The 12417-nt window shown below is 49.3% G+C and overlaps 18 non-coding genes across 18 annotated transcripts; 9 read left to right on the top strand and 9 right to left on the bottom strand.

The window, feature by feature from the left end:
* Positions 1-87: 87 nt before the first annotated feature.
* On the bottom strand, positions 88-159 carry Trnap-cgg (transfer RNA proline (anticodon CGG)). The gene has a single exon. It is a non-coding gene; the product is annotated as a tRNA-Pro (tRNA).
* Positions 160-393: 234 nt separating this feature from the next.
* On the top strand, positions 394-466 carry Trnav-uac (transfer RNA valine (anticodon UAC)). The gene has a single exon. It is a non-coding gene; the product is annotated as a tRNA-Val (tRNA).
* Positions 467-1102: 636 nt separating this feature from the next.
* On the bottom strand, positions 1103-1174 carry Trnap-ugg (transfer RNA proline (anticodon UGG)). Its single transcript has one exon. It is a non-coding gene; the product is annotated as a tRNA-Pro (tRNA).
* Positions 1175-2674: 1500 nt separating this feature from the next.
* On the top strand, positions 2675-2747 carry Trnav-aac (transfer RNA valine (anticodon AAC)). Its single transcript has one exon. It is a non-coding gene; the product is annotated as a tRNA-Val (tRNA).
* A 208-nt stretch (positions 2748-2955) lies between these two features.
* Positions 2956-3027, bottom strand: Trnap-cgg (transfer RNA proline (anticodon CGG)). Its single transcript has one exon. It is a non-coding gene; the product is annotated as a tRNA-Pro (tRNA).
* Positions 3028-3261: 234 nt separating this feature from the next.
* Trnav-uac (transfer RNA valine (anticodon UAC)) lies at positions 3262-3334 on the top strand. The gene has a single exon. It is a non-coding gene; the product is annotated as a tRNA-Val (tRNA).
* Positions 3335-3970: 636 nt separating this feature from the next.
* Positions 3971-4042, bottom strand: Trnap-ugg (transfer RNA proline (anticodon UGG)). Its single transcript has one exon. It is a non-coding gene; the product is annotated as a tRNA-Pro (tRNA).
* A 1500-nt stretch (positions 4043-5542) lies between these two features.
* Positions 5543-5615, top strand: Trnav-aac (transfer RNA valine (anticodon AAC)). The gene has a single exon. It is a non-coding gene; the product is annotated as a tRNA-Val (tRNA).
* A 208-nt stretch (positions 5616-5823) lies between these two features.
* On the bottom strand, positions 5824-5895 carry Trnap-cgg (transfer RNA proline (anticodon CGG)). The gene has a single exon. It is a non-coding gene; the product is annotated as a tRNA-Pro (tRNA).
* Positions 5896-6129: 234 nt separating this feature from the next.
* Trnav-uac (transfer RNA valine (anticodon UAC)) lies at positions 6130-6202 on the top strand. The gene has a single exon. It is a non-coding gene; the product is annotated as a tRNA-Val (tRNA).
* Positions 6203-6838: 636 nt separating this feature from the next.
* On the bottom strand, positions 6839-6910 carry Trnap-ugg (transfer RNA proline (anticodon UGG)). Its single transcript has one exon. It is a non-coding gene; the product is annotated as a tRNA-Pro (tRNA).
* Positions 6911-8410: 1500 nt separating this feature from the next.
* Trnav-aac (transfer RNA valine (anticodon AAC)) lies at positions 8411-8483 on the top strand. The gene has a single exon. It is a non-coding gene; the product is annotated as a tRNA-Val (tRNA).
* A 208-nt stretch (positions 8484-8691) lies between these two features.
* Positions 8692-8763, bottom strand: Trnap-cgg (transfer RNA proline (anticodon CGG)). Its single transcript has one exon. It is a non-coding gene; the product is annotated as a tRNA-Pro (tRNA).
* A 234-nt stretch (positions 8764-8997) lies between these two features.
* Positions 8998-9070, top strand: Trnav-uac (transfer RNA valine (anticodon UAC)). Its single transcript has one exon. It is a non-coding gene; the product is annotated as a tRNA-Val (tRNA).
* A 636-nt stretch (positions 9071-9706) lies between these two features.
* Positions 9707-9778, bottom strand: Trnap-ugg (transfer RNA proline (anticodon UGG)). The gene has a single exon. It is a non-coding gene; the product is annotated as a tRNA-Pro (tRNA).
* A 1499-nt stretch (positions 9779-11277) lies between these two features.
* Trnav-aac (transfer RNA valine (anticodon AAC)) lies at positions 11278-11350 on the top strand. The gene has a single exon. It is a non-coding gene; the product is annotated as a tRNA-Val (tRNA).
* Positions 11351-11558: 208 nt separating this feature from the next.
* On the bottom strand, positions 11559-11630 carry Trnap-cgg (transfer RNA proline (anticodon CGG)). Its single transcript has one exon. It is a non-coding gene; the product is annotated as a tRNA-Pro (tRNA).
* A 234-nt stretch (positions 11631-11864) lies between these two features.
* Trnav-uac (transfer RNA valine (anticodon UAC)) lies at positions 11865-11937 on the top strand. Its single transcript has one exon. It is a non-coding gene; the product is annotated as a tRNA-Val (tRNA).
* The last annotated feature ends 480 nt before the right edge of the window (positions 11938-12417 follow it).

Genomic DNA, 12417 nt, shown 5'->3' on the forward strand with positions numbered 1-12417 from the left:
TGGTTTTTGTGCTTACCTGGAGGGCTGGAAATGCGCGGAACAGCCGCCGGCATGACGGTAGTTGCCACACGTTTGCACAAAACGCAAGGGCTCGTCCGGGATTTGAACCCGGGACCTCCTGCACCCGAAGCAGGAATCATACCCCTAGACCAACGAGCCTGTTCGTAGCGTCTAAGCGCTGCACATGACTGACGCCTCCGTTCTTGGTATCACCATGCAGAGCTGCCGCTCACCCAGCGTTTTCCCTGGCTGTTGCGGTTTGATTGTTTTCATCGATGTCTTTTACAATAGCAACTTCTAGAATCGGAGGGAGCTCGTAGGCGATGCCTTTGCTTACGCAGGAAAAATCTGTTGCCACTACGGGTTTCTAGGCAGAACAGCCGAAGAGCCGTCGTTTCCGTGGTGTAGCGGTTATCACGTCTGCTTTACACGCAGAAGGTCCCCTGTTCGATCCCGGGCGGAAACACGACTTTTTTTAAACCCCTTTTCGGATTCCATTTCCGAGATAACGTCACGTCTGCGTATGCATGGATAATAAATGTCGTGTGCTACACGGATATCGCTTCATTTTACTGTCAAATGCTCTTGCTCCCATAGTGTACCGGTATTCAGTAACTCAGAACGCTCGTAGCTCCATTCTGGCCGGCAAAGTTTATAATCCATTTCTTCAGGACTACTTCAAGTGCGCTTCATACTGGCTTTCCTGAGCTCACTGCACTCGCCTTGTCACAGCTCCGTTGAAGTGTGAACGTAACTAATAGTGAGAAACTCTTAACTACGCTCAGTCTTGTATCCCACCCTTTGGTTGTTGTCGTCGCTAACCAGATGAAGGTAGACTGCTCCACGATTGAGGTTCGTCTCCACTCACGGTGCACATGTTCTGCAAAGACAACCTTTGTTTTCCGTTGCATGCAAGATTACTGTCGGCTCTTCTACAGCAATCGACCCATGTAATTTACTGGTGTCAGATTCTTGCCATATCAAACGGTCCCTTCATCACCGTAGTGCTACACAAAGCGTGCTGCGGCAGGCATCTATTCTTCATTGCAGAGCTGCAAACGTGGGTGAGCTCCACCTACTCTTCAGCACGGTCAAAACGGTAGGGCTCGTCCGGGATTTGAACCCGGGACCTCCTGCACCCAAAGCAGGAATCATACCCCTAGACCAACGAGCCACCTGCCAGTAGCAATGAAGCTAATCCCAAGCAGTCCAGCTCCGAGGAACACTAACTTCCATGTAAATCAGAAACAAAAGCGCTTTCTGAAGGCAGCGCTCACCACTGATGGGAAGAATATGAAAGGCAATGAATATAGAGTGAATAATTTCATCGCGCTCTGCAGATGAACAGACGGTGGTGTTTCACTTTCGTCATGTGCTTTCTCAGTGTCAAGGGAAGGCAAATGCACTAAACAAAAGAACATCGGGAATCCGAAACACCAACTCATAACGAAAAGATTGCGGAATATACTGCAAGCAAAACTTCCAGAAGACCACTCCTGAAGGCGTCGGTGCCTTAACAATTATTGCGTGCAGCAATGATCATCTAGGAAGAGCCAACTGTACGTGTCGCTCCACCACACAACTTTTTTTGATATTGTTTTACCTAAATTTCCATTACCTCTTCGTTACAAGAATACTGATGGTTTTCACCTGATCTGCTTCGTCCAGCAGCGATAGTAGTAAGTAAATCGACGACAGTTTCATTAAAAGTAGGTCAGACACAGAAATCGGAGTTACGTGTAGCTCATGTTATTACGCTTTCAAATGCAGTTCTCCGGCTGGGAGTAGTGGCGTACTCCTGTAATCCAAGCGTCTGGGAGGCCGTTGTTGTGGAAGAGATCTGGGAACAACTACAGATTCGGCCGTTTCATCAGCTCAGGAACGACCGCGACGCCTTCATCGAGCTCTGCAGATTGACCAGATAGCAGTGCGGAATTTTCGGCTAGTGGTGGCTCGGGGTTAAGAGAAGTCGAGAGCAGTGAGCAAAACTACATCGGGAAACCGAAACAGACGACTCATAACGAAAAGATTGCGGAATGTACTGCAAAAGCAAAACTTCGAGAAGACGAACTCTGAAGCCGTCGGTGCCTTAACAATCATTCCGTGCAGCAACGATAATCTGGCGAGAGCGAGGCGTGGGTGTCGCTCGACCACACAACACATTTTATATAATGTTCTACTTATTCTAAACTTGCGTTTCCAGATCATCAGTGAAATACTGTGTGATTTACACCTGGTTTCCTTCTTCCAAAAGCGATATTAAGAAGTGCATCGACTGCAGCGTCATTGACGGTCGTGGGTCCGGGCGCCGGCGCGCCAGCGGTGGCCTGTCGGAGCTGCTGGTGCCTCCATGTAGAGCTACCGCTGAGCCCAGGCTCCTCGCCGCTAACGAAGTGATTGCTTTTGGTGACATCATTTGCAATAGCGACTGCGCGAATTGACGGTACCTCGTATGGAAAGAATGAGAAGCTGATGCTGCTGAGGACTCGGCCGCGAGCATTTCCGACGACTTCTTGGGCTCTCATTCGTGATGGCATTCAGACAGGCAAGGGTGCTGTCGATTGTTGCATACGAATGCGAAATACCTGCATTGTGCGTTTCCGCAAAGTGATTTTTACGCCAAAGTTGCGATCGTCCTACAAGTTGTGTCAGATGTGGAGCACAGAGCGTAGCAGTTTCCGTGGTGTAGCGGTTATCACGTCTGCCTAACACGCAGAAGGTCCCCGGTTAGATTCCGGGCGGAAACACTTTTTCGTCGCACTCAACAAGACCCTTGCTACAATCTCTACTGTGACCATTTAAATCAATTTCAAACGGCCCACCACCAGGGCTCAGATGATACATGAAACTCTTTCAGAACCGGCTACTTGGTTTTTGTGCTTACCTGGAGGGCTGGAAATGCGCGGAACAGCCGCCGGCATGACGGTAGTTGCCACACGTTTGCACAAAACGCAAGGGCTCGTCCGGGATTTGAACCCGGGACCTCCTGCACCCGAAGCAGGAATCATACCCCTAGACCAACGAGCCTGTTCGTAGCGTCTAAGCGCTGCACATGACTGACGCCTCCGTTCTTGGTATCACCATGCAGAGCTGCCGCTCACCCAGCGTTTTCCCTGGCTGTTGCGGTTTGATTGTTTTCATCGATGTCTTTTACAATAGCAACTTCTAGAATCGGAGGGAGCTCGTAGGCGATGCCTTTGCTTACGCAGGAAAAATCTGTTGCCACTACGGGTTTCTAGGCAGAACAGCCGAAGAGCCGTCGTTTCCGTGGTGTAGCGGTTATCACGTCTGCTTTACACGCAGAAGGTCCCCGGTTCGATCCCGGGCGGAAACACGACTTTTTTTAAACCCCTTTTCGGATTCCATTTCCGAGATAACGTCACGTCTGCGTATGCATGGATAATAAATGTCGTGTGCTACACGGATATCGCTTCATTTTACTGTCAAATGCTCTTGCTCCCATAGTGTACCGGTATTCAGTAACTCAGAACGCTCGTAGCTCCATTCTGGCCGGCAAAGTTTATAATCCATTTCTTCAGGACTACTTCAAGTGCGCTTCATACTGGCTTTCCTGAGCTCACTGCACTCGCCTTGTCACAGCTCCGTTGAAGTGTGAACGTAACTAATAGTGAGAAACTCTTAACTACGCTCAGTCTTGTATCCCACCCTTTGGTTGTTGTCGTCGCTAACCAGATGAAGGTAGACTGCTCCACGATTGAGGTTCGTCTCCACTCACGGTGCACATGTTCTGCAAAGACAACCTTTGTTTTCCGTTGCATGCAAGATTACTGTCGGCTCTTCTACAGCAATCGACCCATGTAATTTACTGGTGTCAGATTCTTGCCATATCAAACGGTCCCTTCATCACCGTAGTGCTACACAAAGCGTGCTGCGGCAGGCATCTATTCTTCATTGCAGAGCTGCAAACGTGGGTGAGCTCCACCTACTCTTCAGCACGGTCAAAACGGTAGGGCTCGTCCGGGATTTGAACCCGGGACCTCCTGCACCCAAAGCAGGAATCATACCCCTAGACCAACGAGCCACCTGCCAGTAGCAATGAAGCTAATCCCAAGCAGTCCAGCTCCGAGGAACACTAACTTCCATGTAAATCAGAAACAAAAGCGCTTTCTGAAGGCAGCGCTCACCACTGATGGGAAGAATATGAAAGGCAATGAATATAGAGTGAATAATTTCATCGCGCTCTGCAGATGAACAGACGGTGGTGTTTCACTTTCGTCATGTGCTTTCTCAGTGTCAAGGGAAGGCAAATGCACTAAACAAAAGAACATCGGGAATCCGAAACACCAACTCATAACGAAAAGATTGCGGAATATACTGCAAGCAAAACTTCCAGAAGACCACTCCTGAAGGCGTCGGTGCCTTAACAATTATTCCGTGCAGCAATGATCATCTAGGAAGAGCCAACTGTACGTGTCGCTCCACCACACAACTTTTTTTGATATTGTTTTACCTAAATTTCCATTACCTCTTCGTTACAAGAATACTGATGGTTTTCACCTGATCTGCTTCGTCCAGCAGCGATAGTAGTAAGTAAATCGACGACAGTTGCATTAAAAGTAGGTCAGACACAGAAATCGGAGTTACGTGTAGCTCATGTTATTACGCTTTCAAATGCAGTTCTCCGGCTGGGAGTAGTGGCGTACTCCTGTAATCCAAGCGTCTGGGAGGCCGTTGTTGTGGAAGAGATCTGGGAACAACTACAGATTCGGCCGTTTCATCAGCTCAGGAACGACCGCGACGCCTTCATCGAGCTCTGCAGATTGACCAGATAGCAGTGCGGAATTTTCGGCTAGTGGTGGCTCGGGGTTAAGAGAAGTCGAGAGCAGTGAGCAAAACTACATCGGGAAACCGAAACAGACGACTCATAACGAAAAGATTGCGGAATGTACTGCAAAAGCAAAACTTCGAGAAGACGAACTCTGAAGCCGTCGGTGCCTTAACAATCATTCCGTGCAGCAACGATAATCTGGCGAGAGCGAGGCGTGGGTGTCGCTCGACCACACAACACATTTTATATAATGTTCTACTTATTCTAAACTTGCGTTTCCAGATCATCAGTGAAATACTGTGTGATTTACACCTGGTTTCCTTCTTCCAAAAGCGATATTAAGAAGTGCATCGACTGCAGCGTCATTGACGGTCGTGGGTCCGGGCGCCGGCGCGCCAGCGGTGGCCTGTCGGAGCTGCTGGTGCCTCCATGTAGAGCTACCGCTGAGCCCAGGCTCCTCGCCGCTAACGAAGTGATTGCTTTTGGTGACATCATTTGCAATAGCGACTGCGCGAATTGACGGTACCTCGTATGGAAAGAATGAGAAGCTGATGCTGCTGAGGACTCGGCCGCGAGCATTTCCGACGACTTCTTGGGCTCTCATTCGTGATGGCATTCAGACAGGCAAGGGTGCTGTCGATTGTTGCATACGAATGCGAAATACCTGCATTGTGCGTTTCCGCAAAGTGATTTTTACGCCAAAGTTGCGATCGTCCTACAAGTTGTGTCAGATGTGGAGCACAGAGCGTAGCAGTTTCCGTGGTGTAGCGGTTATCACGTCTGCCTAACACGCAGAAGGTCCCCGGTTAGATTCCGGGCGGAAACACTTTTTCGTCGCACTCAACAAGACCCTTGCTACAATCTCTACTGTGACCATTTAAATCAATTTCAAACGGCCCACCACCAGGGCTCAGATGATACATGAAACTCTTTCAGAACCGGCTACTTGGTTTTTGTGCTTACCTGGAGGGCTGGAAATGCGCGGAACAGCCGCCGGCATGACGGTAGTTGCCACACGTTTGCACAAAACGCAAGGGCTCGTCCGGGATTTGAACCCGGGACCTCCTGCACCCGAAGCAGGAATCATACCCCTAGACCAACGAGCCTGTTCGTAGCGTCTAAGCGCTGCACATGACTGACGCCTCCGTTCTTGGTATCACCATGCAGAGCTGCCGCTCACCCAGCGTTTTCCCTGGCTGTTGCGGTTTGATTGTTTTCATCGATGTCTTTTACAATAGCAACTTCTAGAATCGGAGGGAGCTCGTAGGCGATGCCTTTGCTTACGCAGGAAAAATCTGTTGCCACTACGGGTTTCTAGGCAGAACAGCCGAAGAGCCGTCGTTTCCGTGGTGTAGCGGTTATCACGTCTGCTTTACACGCAGAAGGTCCCCTGTTCGATCCCGGGCGGAAACACGACTTTTTTTAAACCCCTTTTCGGATTCCATTTCCGAGATAACGTCACGTCTGCGTATGCATGGATAATAAATGTCGTGTGCTACACGGATATCGCTTCATTTTACTGTCAAATGCTCTTGCTCCCATAGTGTACCGGTATTCAGTAACTCAGAACGCTCGTAGCTCCATTCTGGCCGGCAAAGTTTATAATCCATTTCTTCAGGACTACTTCAAGTGCGCTTCATACTGGCTTTCCTGAGCTCACTGCACTCGCCTTGTCACAGCTCCGTTGAAGTGTGAACGTAACTAATAGTGAGAAACTCTTAACTACGCTCAGTCTTGTATCCCACCCTTTGGTTGTTGTCGTCGCTAACCAGATGAAGGTAGACTGCTCCACGATTGAGGTTCGTCTCCACTCACGGTGCACATGTTCTGCAAAGACAACCTTTGTTTTCCGTTGCATGCAAGATTACTGTCGGCTCTTCTACAGCAATCGACCCATGTAATTTACTGGTGTCAGATTCTTGCCATATCAAACGGTCCCTTCATCACCGTAGTGCTACACAAAGCGTGCTGCGGCAGGCATCTATTCTTCATTGCAGAGCTGCAAACGTGGGTGAGCTCCACCTACTCTTCAGCACGGTCAAAACGGTAGGGCTCGTCCGGGATTTGAACCCGGGACCTCCTGCACCCAAAGCAGGAATCATACCCCTAGACCAACGAGCCACCTGCCAGTAGCAATGAAGCTAATCCCAAGCAGTCCAGCTCCGAGGAACACTAACTTCCATGTAAATCAGAAACAAAAGCGCTTTCTGAAGGCAGCGCTCACCACTGATGGGAAGAATATGAAAGGCAATGAATATAGAGTGAATAATTTCATCGCGCTCTGCAGATGAACAGACGGTGGTGTTTCACTTTCGTCATGTGCTTTCTCAGTGTCAAGGGAAGGCAAATGCACTAAACAAAAGAACATCGGGAATCCGAAACACCAACTCATAACGAAAAGATTGCGGAATATACTGCAAGCAAAACTCCTGAAGGCGTCGGTGCCTTAACAATTATTCCGTGCAGCAATGATCATCTAGGAAGAGCCAACTGTACGTGTCGCTCCACCACACAACCTTTTTTGATATTGTTTTACCTAAATTTCCATTACCTCTTCGTTACAAGAATACTGATGGTTTTCACCTGATCTGCTTCGTCCAGCAGCGATAGTAGTAAGTAAATCGACGACAGTTTCATTAAAAGTAGGTCAGACACAGAAATCGGAGTTACGTGTAGCTCATGTTATTACGCTTTCAAATGCAGTTCTCCGGCTGGGAGTAGTGGCGTACTCCTGTAATCCAAGCGTCTGGGAGGCCGTTGATGTGGAAGAGATCTGGGAACAACTACAGATTCGGCCGTTTCATCAGCTCAGGAACGACCGCGACGCCTTCATCGAGCTCTGCAGATTGACCAGATAGCAGTGCGGAATTTTCGGCTAGTGGTGGCTCGGGGTTAAGAGAAGTCGAGAGCAGTGAGCAAAACTACATCGGGAAACCGAAACAGACGACTCATAACGAAAAGATTGCGGAATGTACTGCAAAAGCAAAACTTCGAGAAGACGAACTCTGAAGCCGTCGGTGCCTTAACAATCATTCCGTGCAGCAACGATAATCTGGCGAGAGCGAGGCGTGGGTGTCGCTCGACCACACAACACATTTTATATAATGTTCTACTTATTCTAAACTTGCGTTTCCAGATCATCAGTGAAATACTGTGTGATTTACACCTGGTTTCCTTCTTCCAAAAGCGATATTAAGAAGTGCATCGACTGCAGCGTCATTGACGGTCGTGGGTCCGGGCGCCGGCGCGCCAGCGGTGGCCTGTCGGAGCTGCTGGTGCCTCCATGTAGAGCTACCGCTGAGCCGCTACCGCTGAGCCCAGGCTCCTCGCCGCTAACGAAGTGATTGCTTTTGGTGACATCATTTGCAATAGCGACTGCGCGAATTGACGGTACCTCGTATGGAAAGAATGAGAAGCTGATGCTGCTGAGGACTCGGCCGCGAGCATTTCCGACGACTTCTTGGGCTCTCATTCGTGATGGCATTCAGACAGGCAAGGGTGCTGTCGATTGTTGCATACGAATGCGAAATACCTGCATTGTGCGTTTCCGCAAAGTGATTTTTACGCCAAAGTTGCGATCGTCCTACAAGTTGTGTCAGATGTGGAGCACAGAGCGTAGCAGTTTCCGTGGTGTAGCGGTTATCACGTCTGCCTAACACGCAGAAGGTCCCCGGTTAGATTCCGGGCGGAAACACTTTTTCGTCGCACTCAACAAGACCCTTGCTACAATCTCTACTGTGACCATTTAAATCAATTTCAAACGGCCCACCACCAGGGCTCAGATGATACATGAAACTCTTTCAGAACCGGCTACTTGGTTTTTGTGCTTACCTGGAGGGCTGGAAATGCGCGGAACAGCCGCCGGCATGACGGTAGTTGCCACACGTTTGCACAAAACGCAAGGGCTCGTCCGGGATTTGAACCCGGGACCTCCTGCACCCGAAGCAGGAATCATACCCCTAGACCAACGAGCCTGTTCGTAGCGTCTAAGCGCTGCACATGACTGACGCCTCCGTTCTTGGTATCACCATGCAGAGCTGCCGCTCACCCAGCGTTTTCCCTGGCTGTTGCGGTTTGATTGTTTTCATCGATGTCTTTTACAATAGCAACTTCTAGAATCGGAGGGAGCTCGTAGGCGATGCCTTTGCTTACGCAGGAAAAATCTGTTGCCACTACGGGTTTCTAGGCAGAACAGCCGAAGAGCCGTCGTTTCCGTGGTGTAGCGGTTATCACGTCTGCTTTACACGCAGAAGGTCCCCGGTTCGATCCCGGGCGGAAACACGACTTTTTTTAAACCCCTTTTCGGATTCCATTTCCGAGATAACGTCACGTCTGCGTATGCATGGATAATAAATGTCGTGTGCTACACGGATATCGCTTCATTTTACTGTCAAATGCTCTTGCTCCCATAGTGTACCGGTATTCAGTAACTCAGAACGCTCGTAGCTCCATTCTGGCCGGCAAAGTTTATAATCCATTTCTTCAGGACTACTTCAAGTGCGCTTCATACTGGCTTTCCTGAGCTCACTGCACTCGCCTTGTCACAGCTCCGTTGAAGTGTGAACGTAACTAATAGTGAGAAACTCTTAACTACGCTCAGTCTTGTATCCCACCCTTTGGTTGTTGTCGTCGCTAACCAGATGAAGGTAGACTGCTCCACGATTGAGGTTCGTCTCCACTCACGGTGCACATGTTCTGCAAAGACAACCTTTGTTTTCCGTTGCATGCAAGATTACTGTCGGCTCTTCTACAGCAATCGACCCATGTAATTTACTGGTGTCAGATTCTTGCCATATCAAACGGTCCCTTCATCACCGTAGTGCTACACAAAGCGTGCTGCGGCAGGCATCTATTCTTCATTGCAGAGCTGCAAACGTGGGTGAGCTCCACCTACTCTTCAGCACGGTCAAAACGGTAGGGCTCGTCCGGGATTTGAACCCGGGACCTCCTGCACCCAAAGCAGGAATCATACCCCTAGACCAACGAGCCACCTGCCAGTAGCAATGAAGCTAATCCCAAGCAGTCCAGCTCCGAGGAACACTAACTTCCATGTAAATCAGAAACAAAAGCGCTTTCTGAAGGCAGCGCTCACCACTGATGGGAAGAATATGAAAGGCAATGAATATAGAGTGAATAATTTCATCGCGCTCTGCAGATGAACAGACGGTGGTGTTTCACTTTCGTCATGTGCTTTCTCAGTGTCAAGGGAAGGCAAATGCACTAAACAAAAGAACATCGGGAATCCGAAACACCAACTCATAACGAAAAGATTGCGGAATATACTGCAAGCAAAATTCCAGAAGACCACTCCTGAAGGCGTCGGTGCCTTAACAATTATTCCGTGCAGCAATGATCATCTAGGAAGAGCCAACTGTACGTGTCGCTCCACCACACAACTTTTTTTGATATTGTTTTACCTAAATTTCCATTACCTCTTCGTTACAAGAATACTGATGGTTTTCACCTGATCTGCTTCGTCCAGCAGCGATAGTAGTAAGTAAATCGACGACAGTTTCATTAAAAGTAGGTCAGACACAGAAATCGGAGTTACGTGTAGCTCATGTTATTACGCTTTCAAATGCAGTTCTCCGGCTGGGAGTAGTGGCGTACTCCTGTAATCCAAGCGTCTGGGAGGCCGTTGATGTGGAAGAGATCTGGGAACAACTACAGATTCGGCCGTTTCATCAGCTCAGGAACGACCGCGACGCCTTCATCGAGCTCTGCAGATTGACCAGATAGCAGTGCGGAATTTTCGGCTAGTGGTGGCTCGGGGTTAAGAGAAGTCGAGAGCAGTGAGCAAAACTACATCGGGAAACCGAAACAGACGACTCATAACGAAAAGATTGCGGAATGTACTGCAAAAGCAAAACTTCGAGAAGACGAACTCTGAAGCCGTCGGTGCCTTAACAATCATTCCGTGCAGCAACGATAATCTGGCGAGAGCGAGGCGTGGGTGTCGCTCGACCACACAACACATTTTATATAATGTTCTACTTATTCTAAACTTGCGTTTCCAGATCATCAGTGAAATACTGTGTGATTTACACCTGGTTTCCTTCTTCCAAAAGCGATATTAAGAAGTGCATCGACTGCAGCGTCATTGACGGTCGTGGGTCCGGGCGCCGGCGCGCCAGCGGTGGCCTGTCGGAGCTGCTGGTGCCTCCATGTAGAGCTACCGCTGAGCCCAGGCTCCTCGCCGCTAACGAAGTGATTGCTTTTGGTGACATCATTTGCAATAGCGACTGCGCGAATTGACGGTACCTCGTATGGAAAGAATGAGAAGCTGATGCTGCTGAGGACTCGGCCGCGAGCATTTCCGACGACTTCTTGGGCTCTCATTCGTGATGGCATTCAGACAGGCAAGGGTGCTGTCGATTGTTGCATACGAATGCGAAATACCTGCATTGTGCGTTTCCGCAAAGTGATTTTTACGCCAAAGTTGCGATCGTCCTACAAGTTGTGTCAGATGTGGAGCACAGAGCGTAGCAGTTTCCGTGGTGTAGCGGTTATCACGTCTGCCTAACACGCAGAAGGTCCCCGGTTAGATTCCGGGCGGAAACACTTTTTCGTCGCACTCAACAAGACCCTTGCTACAATCTCTACTGTGACCATTTAAATCAATTTCAAACGGCCCACCACCAGGGCTCAGATGATACATGAAACTCTTTCAGAACCGGCTACTTGGTTTTTGTGCTTACCTGGAGGGCTGGAAATGCGCGGAACAGCCGCCGGCATGACGGTAGTTGCCACACGTTTGCACAAAACGCAAGGGCTCGTCCGGGATTTGAACCCGGGACCTCCTGCACCCGAAGCAGGAATCATACCCCTAGACCAACGAGCCTGTTCGGAGCGTCTAAGCGCTGCACATGACTGACGCCTCCGTTCTTGGTATCACCATGCAGAGCTGCCGCTCACCCAGCGTTTTCCCTGGCTGTTGCGGTTTGATTGTTTTCATCGATGTCTTTTACAATAGCAACTTCTAGAATCGGAGGGAGCTCGTAGGCGATGCCTTTGCTTACGCAGGAAAAATCTGTTGCCACTACGGGTTTCTAGGCAGAACAGCCGAAGAGCCGTCGTTTCCGTGGTGTAGCGGTTATCACGTCTGCTTTACACGCAGAAGGTCCCCGGTTCGATCCCGGGCGGAAACACGACTTTTTTTAAACCCCTTTTCGGATTCCATTTCCGAGATAACGTCACGTCTGCGTATGCATGGATAATAAATGTCGTGTGCTACACGGATATCGCTTCATTTTACTGTCAAATGCTCTTGCTCCCATAGTGTACCGGTATTCAGTAACTCAGAACGCTCGTAGCTCCATTCTGGCCGGCAAAGTTTATAATCCATTTCTTCAGGACTACTTCAAGTGCGCTTCATACTGGCTTTCCTGAGCTCACTGCACTCGCCTTGTCACAGCTCCGTTGAAGTGTGAACGTAACTAATAGTGAGAAACTCTTAACTACGCTCAGTCTTGTATCCCACCCTTTGGTTGTTGTCGTCGCTAACCAGATGAAGGTAGACTGCTCCACGATTGAGGTTCGTCTCCACTCACGGTGCACATGTTCTGCAAAGACAACCTTTGTTTTCCGTTGCATGCAAGATTACTGTCGGCTCTTCTACAGCAATCGAC

Source organism: Schistocerca cancellata, unplaced genomic scaffold, assembly GCF_023864275.1.
Source record: "Schistocerca cancellata isolate TAMUIC-IGC-003103 unplaced genomic scaffold, iqSchCanc2.1 HiC_scaffold_630, whole genome shotgun sequence".
Classification (NCBI taxonomy): Eukaryota; Metazoa; Arthropoda; class Insecta; order Orthoptera; family Acrididae; genus Schistocerca; species Schistocerca cancellata.